We start from the raw sequence: 10,204 nt of genomic DNA on the forward strand, positions 1-10,204 counted from the left end.
TATGCAAATTCGGCGATGGCATCACTTAGCAACTTCTAGAACAGCCTATAGCAGGGGTCGGCAACATGCGGCGGCTCTTTAGTCCTTATACTGCGGCTCCGTGTGGTTAGTTCTTTTTAAGATAAGATAAGATAAGATAAGATAGCCTTTATTAGTCCCACACGTGGGAAATTTGTTTTGTCACAGCAGGAAGTGGACAGTGCAAAAGTTATGAGGCAAAAATTAGAATACAATAAGAATAAATACAGTACACAACTGTACAGAATAGAATAAAATAAAATACTATATACAGTAGAATAAAATAAAATAAATATACAATAAGATAAAAATAGAATACAAATACAAATACTATATACAACTGAGTAAAAATACAACGATGACAGAAAGGATTATTGCACTTAGTATTATTGCATATGTATGGATGTGTGTGCTTGATCAGTTAAAGTCTTTATTATGGAGTCTGACAGCAGTGGGGAGGAAAGACCTGCGAAATCTCTCCGTCCCACACCGTGGGTGCCGCAGTCTCCCACTGAAGGAGCTGCTCAGTGCTGTCACAGTCTGCTGCATGGGGTGGGAGATTTTTAACTTGTAGTTCTAAATTGGAAGATTATTGTGATGTTGAAATATAAAAATAAAATTATATTCTATTATTTTTTCATCGCTCAAAATAAGCGTCACACTCATGGAAGCCGGTATACCTGCCGAAACGCCGTGCATTTATCGAGACTTTCAACCCCAGATAGGCCAATTATAGATCTTCGGATCCACATTATGTCAGCAACTATTCTCCATTGTGAACTATGTTAAAAACAAACACCCCTCACGCCTCACAGACGACAGCTTACATTCCTGCGTAAACTGACTTCGTATATTGTGTTGACTTCAGTGTTTTGTGTTGTTTTCACTTTAAATTTGTAAAAGGAAACAGCTGAAAATTTAAATAGTTAAAAGTTGAAATGTGAATAGTTGGTTTTTGTATTATATGATTTATTTATTACATTTTATGTGGAGTGAATAAATAAAAGTATATTTATGGTGGCCCCTAGAGACAAAGCACCTACAAACCCTGAAGCACGTACAAACTCCAAAACACGTACAAACTCCAAAACACATAAAAACTCCAAAACACATAAAAACACGTACAAACTCCAAAACACGTAAAAACTCCAAAACACATAAAAACACGTACAAACTCCGAAGCACGTAAAAACTCCAAAACATGTAAAAACACGTACAAACTCCGAAGCACGTAAAAACTCCAAAACATGTAAAAACACGTACAAACTCCGAAGCACATAAAAACTCAAAACACGTACAAAAGACAACAGAAGTACTCCAGGATGCTAGGGGCAGTGTTGAGCTTTTGTTACCTAGTGGCAGTGTTGCCAACTTAGCGACTTTGTCGCTATATTTAGCGAGTTTTCAGACCCCTTAGCGACTTTTTTTCTAAAAAAAGACGTGAAAGCGCCTATCGCTTTTACTCTCAACAAGCAGCGGGTGCTGTAACGCAGTCAGTTCTTCTTTTACTCTTATGCTGTTTTGTGGATCACAAGGTTTAAAACTACTTATAAACACACACACACACAAAGTAACTCCACCAGAGCGCCTATTTCGGGTCACTTTTGCCGGTCCAAGCCCGGGTAAAGGAGCAGGGTTGGAATTGTGACATTAAAAAAAACAGTAATTGCTAAAAGAAATTTAATTTGTAGTTCTAAATAAACTCTAAATGCATTTAGGACGTTTTTACTCACTTTATGTCTCTTCCACGATGTTATTTCTCTCTCCAACAACATAGGTTACAATTACATTAGCATGACCAATTATGCAAATTAGGCGATGACGTCATTTAGCGACTTCTAGCGATTTTTAGGACAACCAATAGCGATTTTCCTTACTGAGGAGTTGGCAACACTGCCTAGTACCAACAGCAAGTACCAACGACCGGATTTGGTGTGTGGTAATAACAGGTAAATGAACTTTTTTTTTAACTTATTTGACTATATATGAATGCTTGTGTATAAATACACAAACAATACACGCATGCTTTCAATTGTGTAATTTAAGTGATCTAGGTAGCTCTGTTTTAGAAGTTCAGTTCATGCTAGAAATGTGTTTTGGAGTTTGTATGTGCTTTTTGGAGTATGTACGTGTTTTGTCTCTAGGGGCCACCGCATATATTTATATATAAACATGTATAAATAAAACCACTTTTTTTTTTTTTTTACATTAGTAATTCCTTTTGTGCATAATTTTATATTATTGTTAATAATAAATAAATTAAAGCAACAAAACAACCTGAAGAGCCGGTTCGGAGCCAAAAGAGCTGGCTCTTTTTAGTGAGCCGAACTGAAAGAGCCGGTTCTCTTAAAAGAGCCGGAAATCCCATCACTACCCGACATACACCACCAACAGCACAGATAGCGCAGACGTAATGGCAGCGAGGTGTGATTGCGGGTGCCGCTCAGGTGCGTCCGCCTCCCCTGTAGCGGCGCTGCAGACGACGCCCCGCCGCACGCATTAACCAGGTAAAATACATATTTAGGCAGAATTTTGCAAATATCTATTTTTCCTTTTTTTTTTTAGCAGCATAGTGCTTTTTGCCTCTTGAGAGGTCAGCTCAGCTAAAGGTTTGCTTGCAGCTATGGTGGCAATGATCAAAAGTGTGAGGGCTTAATTTACAAGAGCTGTGTGCCTATGAATGGCAAGTGTAGGTGTGTTTTCTCTTTCCAGTGCCCGTTTACAAATGGAATGCAGCAGCCCTGTGAAGTCTCTGTGTCCTGTGATGTGCTGCTTCATTAACCAGATTCAGGATGTGCATTTATCTGATAGACTGTTCGTCTGCTTTGCTGACAGCCATGTATAAAGCTTTACATAAACAGATACACTGCCACTGGATTTTGGAGGCCATTTCCCAAGCATAAAGTACCAAAGGTCTCTCGTTGCCTCAGTGTGTGAGACCACATACCACCAGGGAATGGCAGCCTTATTTAAAGGGTTTATATGAGTGATATCATCACAAACCCAGAGGGTTTATACGAGAGGCTGATCCAAAAGCAGACTCAAGAGCTGACTTACTTTTTGATCAAGCTTTATTTACACACCAAAACAAGGATTATCTGTACACGCGTGCACACACACACAAACACACACACATGGAGAGATTTCTGGCAAGCAGTTCTGAAAGAGAGGAAAGACTGCAGTGAGCTAAGACTTTATTACAGAAGGTAGCCGTGGTTTGGGGGGTGCAGGACTGATCTGATTATGGTCAGAACCAGTCTGCTTGAGGAGAGGAGGGCTGTAGAGGCTGTGCAAAGGGCCCAGGTTGGAGGTCGTTGAGTAGCGACATCATACTTTTTACAGTTTGGCTGAAGAAGGGAGGCGTTGACTGGCATTCAGTGGGCGCAACAGGGGAGGCCAGCAATTTGGATGGAGAGGAATTCTCCAGAGAAGCAGGGCTAATCAGAGTAGGAATGTTAGGAAAGGAGAATGTATCCGGCTGTGGAGCGGCAGGGAGGTGGTTAAGGAGTGACCACATGTCTTCCTGAATGTCAGCGAAACCAATAGGCTCTTTTTGGTGTTGAAAGAATGTGGCAGAAGAGGTAAATGGTGTGGATAGAGAAGTATATACAGGAGAAGCAGGGTTGGTCTGATTTAGGTGATGACCAGTGAGTGGAGAGGAGGGCTGCTGAGACTGCTCAGAAGTGAGGAGGGGGTCAAGCTGTTCCACCACTGACAGCAGTGCTTCATCAGTGTCACTGACAAAAGTGGCCTGGAGCTGGACGGGTGCAGCAGAGGAGGCCAGTGATGCAGATGGGGAGAAATCCACACGAGAAGCTGGGAGGACCGGATTTACTTGACACACAGGTGCATCAACTGTTGTCTGTGTGTTCTGCAGCTGCACACACGCTGACTGCTGATCAGGAAGGTTGGTAACAGCTGGCTGTCTCTGTGGCTGTTCAAGAGGCTCCTTCGCAACTGAATAGGAAGAAGATGGCTGTGTCTGAGCTGGCGTCACACAAAGCCTCTTGGCCTGTTGATCTTCCTGTTTAGGTTCATGTATGAACTGCATGTTAGCACTTTGGACATACGTAGTTTTCTTTGGTGGACCAGTCTGGATGTTCTGTGGCGTGACGGCATCTCTCGCTTTCAGCCTGATCAAAATATTTAGCTTGTTGTTCTTTTGAGAGAGAGACCTCCACTGAAGACAGACAATCATGAGAACCCACTGTCAGCATAGATAAATACTCAGCTACACTGTTACTACAGGACAGCTGGCACACATGCATAAACATGAGCATAAAGCATTAACAGATGCATAAATATATGCAGAGTTATGCTGGGCTTACACTGCGATTTTTTTCAGTCGCGCGATTCAGCTCCTGCTCAAACTGTACGATTGACTCGCAGGGGTTAGAAGTTCATAGGTCACGATGCAGGGTCTCACACTATACGACCCGATGCTCTGATGCGACCTGAGTGCTCACACTGTGCGTACATGCACAACACGTTGTGTTGTTGTTTCCGGAAGAAGAACCCGGAAGTCAACCGCCAATAAACAATAAGAAGAAGAAGAATCCGGAACTGGGGAGATTGTCATCCGAGAAATTTGAAAATGCTCACCAAAGAGAAACGCGCTGCCTTAGCAATGTGTGCCATTCTGTGTGCAGAAAGATCTAAAAATAAAAAGCGACTGCGTGTATGGACAAGGAAATGGCTTGGAAAACGTGGGCAGTACGGTCTGTCAATTCTACAACGAGAACTGGAGGTAAGCAGCAACAGCTAAATTGCACTTACCTACAGGACTTTATCTGCATGATGATGGGTAAATGTTTGAAGACATCTGATGCTTCTACTTTCAGTAGGCAACATTTAATTTTAGCCTATTAGTATTTTATTTAATTGGATTACTGGCCATTAACTACAGTACTTTTACATTTTACTTGAGTAGCATTCTAGTGAATGACTTGAACATCTACCAAAGTGATTTTTGGGACATCTTTCTGCTTTATACAACATTGGTTAAATATCAGTCCGACTCTTTAATTATCAATAACATTCAACCACTATTATGTCGCTTTGTTCTTGTGTGTGTTCTTGACTTTGACTTTGTTCTGTGTAAACAGGTAGATGATATGAGGGGTTTTCAGGACCTTCTCAGAATGTCTGTAGAGGACTTTAACTATCTACTGGAGAGGGTTAGTCCTGTTATCATCAAGAAGGATACACACCTCAGGAAGGCCATCAGCCCCAGGGAAAGGCTTTCAGTTACCCTACGATTTTTGGCAACAGGCAAGTGTGTGAACATGAAAATTCATACTACATAAGCTGCTACTACTGCATTATATTCTACATCTGTCACCTAAAATCTGTCACTCTACGAAGCTGCATCCATGTCCACTATCCACCTGACATTATTTAAGACACTTTGTTCTATTTGACAGGTGAAACCTTCAACTCATTAAGTTTCCAGTATAGGATTGGAAGCACCACACTGAGCACGATTGTCATGGAAACATGCACAGCTCTTACCTGTGCACTGCATGAAGATTACTTGAAGGTAATTTTGACAGAAAATACATTACCCATGCTCACACTATTGAAAGATTGACTTGCACATTGTCAAAAACGTCCTATCAGTTTATACAGCAAGTTTTCACCAAAAACAATTCTGAGTCACAAAATGTATTTGTTCAGTCTTTGTTACATGTGTATATAAAAAAGTAAAGTGAACTCATAGTGTGACAGTGACTTGAATGTATGGTTAAGAAAGGAAATCATGAATTCACCAGAGATTCTTTTTGCTGTATCACTTTCTACTTGTCTTTCACAGACACCATCAACCGAGTCTGAGTGGAAGGCCATTGCCAGAGACTTTGCAAACAAGTGTCAATTTCCACACTGCCTGGGAGCTATAGATGGTAAACACATCTTCATCCAACCCCCTCCCAAGAGTGGCAGCATGTATTTTAACTACAAGTCCAGGTTTTCCATCATTCTTATGGTTGTTGTTGATGCCAATTACAAGTTTGTGTATGCAAGCGCAGGGACACAAGGTAGGGTCTCTGATGCAGGAGTGTTTGCCCATTCAGACCTGAAAGAAGCAATGGACACAGGCACACTGAACTTTCCCCCTGCTGATACCCTGCCAGGCACTGATGCTATGATGCCACACATGCTAATTGGAGATGATGCTTATCCCCTCCGACCAGATCTCATGAAACCATATCCATTTCGAAACCTTAACACTGATCAGAGAATATACAACTACCGTCTGTCCAGAGCACGTCGCGTTGTGGAGAACGCTTTCGGAATTTTGGCGAATCGCTTCAGAGTGTTCAGAACAACAATTTGCCTGGACCCAGACAAGGTTGTCACCATTACCTTTGCGTGTCTTTGTCTGCACAACTATCTCCGGGACCACAGATCTGACGCCTATGTACCACCTGGCTATGTGGATTCTGAGGACGCCAACCACCAGCTGGTTGAAGGAGCATGGAGAAGGGAGGGAGAGCTTCAGTCAGTTTCAATGGGCCTTGCACGGAACCCCTCAGTGGAAGCAAAGAAACAACGAGATGTCCTTTGCGAGTACTTTGTCTCACCTGCAGGGAGTGTTTCATGGCAAGAAGACATGGTGTAGGAAGACAGAAGGGTTTTTTTGTTTGTTTTTTTGTTTAAATTGCCTTGTTTACTTTCCAAAATTTACTAAATAAAAAAAAAAATCCCTTTGTAAATACTGACAACAATAAATCTACCTCTGGGAAATTGCAAAAATGGTTTGCTTTATTACATAAATACAAAAATATCTTCCATCAAATTGTGCAAATAGTTCTGCAACACTCCACAAAATTGAGGTACGAAAGACACATAGTAATAGTGTCACCAAGAAAATTCTAATGTACAATTTCAATTAACTGTTGGAACATTTAAAACATTTGAATGAAGCTGTAATTTCAATGGACTGTGTTTACAGCAGGAACTAGTAAACTCGAAAATATTCTTAGATATAACTGTTTGAAATGTATTATTTAAGTTACTCAGAGTTGAGCATTTTCAGAAAGGACATTGGCTGGGTTGATGGGGCCTGGCAGTCTGGGGGGGGGGGGGGGGGCTGGACCTGATGAGGTTGGGTGGGATACCAAGGTGGCCTAACCTGCGAACCTGCAAATTGAGAATGGTGGCCTCCCTGCTCAGCCTCCTGCGTGTCATAAATCATGTTCATGATGTTTCTCTTGAGTCGCAGCTGTAGAGCTCTGTCCTTTATGTTTCTCAACTCTGAGGCTACTTGTTGGCCAAACAGCTCCTCAGAATCTGCATTAGATGCTGATAGCGTTTGCTGGACCTGCTGAAGCAGGGAAAGTTTGGTCATCTCAATGCTGTGCTCTGTTGATTTTGGTGCATGTTTTTGCACTCTAGGCCTTTTAACAAGCCGACCTGTGGACTCTGAGATTGGTGGACTGTTTGAGGTGTTTTCCTCTTCCTGGCTCACTGAAACTGGGCTAGTGGTGTTTGAAGACATAAGGACATCTGCTTCAATTCCCATAGTGGACCGATCCTCATCTCCCTCCTCTGTTGCGCCTATGTCCTCTGACTCTGTTCCAAGCTGTAGGAAACCGTACCAAAAGCAGACAAAGGGAAAGTGATAAAGATCTAAACAGTATTAGTTACATCAGACACTAATTTTACACTGTATACTTTGTGGCATTTATTTTACTAAAAACATTTCAACTGAGAATTACCTTTGACATCATTCACCACAAATATCTCGTCAAAAGGTGTGTGTATCTGTGTATGCTTTTAAACTACTTGGTTATGAACTTACTCTCAGAGTGGACTCAGTCTGTCTATGGACAACATGTGCCTTCAAGAAGTCCATATGTTTTAAGATCCAGGTCTGTTTGGGAGTTGGTGGTTTCTGGCCACTGCCACTAGGTTTCGGTTTTAGCAGTTTGCCATACTGCGTCCGAAGTGATGCAACCCGGGTTTTCACCTCATTCACTGAAAAATTTACATTAACATGTACTTTTTATTTAAATAGTTCAGATTCAAAGCTCTCCTCATACTAAAGTTAAAACTGCAGTTTGAGAGAGTTTTTACTTGGAAATTAATTATAAAAAAAAATATTTCTGATAGTCGATTTATAGGGTTTTACATCTGTCTCTTTCTCTCCCTCTCTTTCACTCAGTCACAAACACCACTACCACCATCAACTTTGCTAAATTGCTAATGACAAAAAATTACCAGGAAGCTGCAATTGGGCAGCAATGTCCACCCAACTCCTGTCACGTTTGTTGCGGTCATGGTAATTTTTTGAAGCCACATCAAAAAGGCTCGGATGAGCTTGCCAAAGTTCAACCAGTTGTGCCTCCATCGCTTGTGTCCATACAATACGCTGCGCTGCCATGCTACTCCGTCTTTTCGCCGACGTTTATGTGTTTGCGCATGCGCAGTGTGTGAAGCTGTGGTGAGCTGGTCGTGAGGTGTCAATTGCTCCTCGTTACCCCACGTATACTACACGATGCACGACGCACGATGAAGGCCAAAATCGGGCCGATCGCCAAAACGGTCGCACGACTCAAAAATCGGCTCAAAATGGGCCAAAAATCACACAGTGTAAGCCCAGCATTACACACTTACCCTCTTTGCCACAACTGCATTTACGGCTGCACTGCCAGTTATATTCAGTTCCGCCGTCATCTTTGGCCTCTGCTCCTTCAGGTAAATCATGAAGGCGTTTGGCGGCTTCTTTATGTACAGCCGGTCCGCATCCTGTTGGGCTTCACATTTCCTTTTTCTACAGGAATAAAACACAGAGTCAGAGCACATGTTAGCATTGTGTACAGCTGTGAGCAAAGTAGTTTAAAAACATGAGTAAAGCTGTGAAACTGAATGTAAGGAGGCACCATTAAAGGAAGCTGATTACAATAATTCGCACAAACATCTGCAGATGAAAGACAGACAGATTCCTGCAGATCACTGACACAAAGCACCACAGAAACTTACTTTGGAGTGGAGGTGATGGATGGGGGAGCAGGAGGGACAAAATCCCAGACTGGAACACCGTGCCTACACAGATGCAGAGACGGATACGAGATAACAGAGCTTATGAAGATACAGATGTTCAGCAGCTGTGTTCACTGGTGTGTTTGTGTGTTTTACGTACAGTTCTCCAGCAGGATGCAGGTACTGGATCATGTTTTGTGGAATCCCGAGCACATTACGCTTGAAACACACAAAACACACAACCGATGATGAGAAAAGCTGAATGCTGTGATCTATCCACTCGGTGTAGGAAGTGATCAGTGGGAGGAGAAGATGTGCATAAAACTACATTCATACATAGCTGGACTTTGATCTCCTGCGTTATTCTTTGGAATTATGTTTCACTGGCAGCGACTAAGTTTACTGTTCAGCATTTTAGAGTCAAATAAAACTTTTTCTTTCATGTGGACTGAAGAATGCAACAGTTTTAAGCATCTTTATCAATAAAACTTCAATGAGTCCTGTCACTACCTCTGGGTGTCTCAGCTGTCCCTGGCTATCTGTCCCTGGCTGACTGTAGAGGTGAGCTGGTGCTGAGACCATGAGTGGAACCAGCTGCTGATACACAGGAGGAGCTGGTTCTGGGAGGATGTTGCTAAAGAATCCTCCAGTCTGAGGATCTGATGCTGGCTGAGGGGGAGCAGGTGTCCCAGTGGGGAAAGGAGGGAGAGGCAAAGGGTAGGATGTTTGCCCCAGAATGCCAACTTCAGGAGTGGAAGGCGCTTCTTCCCACTGCACTGTTTCCAAAATATAATTGTTTGGGTCCCTGAGGTCCATTTTAAAGACAGACGGGTTGAGGGGGTCGCTCAGAAGAATGGAAAACTGCGTCTGTCTAAGATCCTGTGGCACACACAATTATAAAAGGTTTTGCTCTCTTTAGACTGCGTTCTTACATCTCATATAATACAGAACTAAACTAAGGACAAGTATTATGTGGGAACAAGGTGTGAGTTAACAGTTAAAATCAGTTAGAGCGAATGTCATATTAAAATTGATATTTACTGATGATAAGATATTTAAAAGTGTTATATTTGTACTAATTCAAACTAAACAGAGAAATACAAAAAACTAACAAACTAATTAACACCCTGTTAACCGTCATGACTTCACTGCATTTATATAACAGCAACTGTTCTTGCGTTTGTAACACAAACATTTTATATAT

The 10,204-nt window shown here is 42.1% G+C and overlaps 1 pseudogene; it reads right to left on the reverse strand.

Moving 5' to 3' along the window:
• Positions 1–3,265: 3,265 nt before the first annotated feature.
• On the reverse strand, positions 3,266–9,816 carry LOC146551534 (uncharacterized; annotated as a pseudogene).
• Between the last annotated feature and the right edge of the window lie 388 nt (positions 9,817–10,204).

Source organism: Mchenga conophoros, linkage group LG19, assembly GCF_057382185.1.
Source record: "Mchenga conophoros isolate Kocher_MC1m ecotype Shallow Benthic linkage group LG19, M_conophoros_male_GT1.1, whole genome shotgun sequence".
In the NCBI taxonomy this organism is placed as follows: domain Eukaryota; kingdom Metazoa; phylum Chordata; class Actinopteri; order Cichliformes; family Cichlidae; genus Mchenga; species Mchenga conophoros.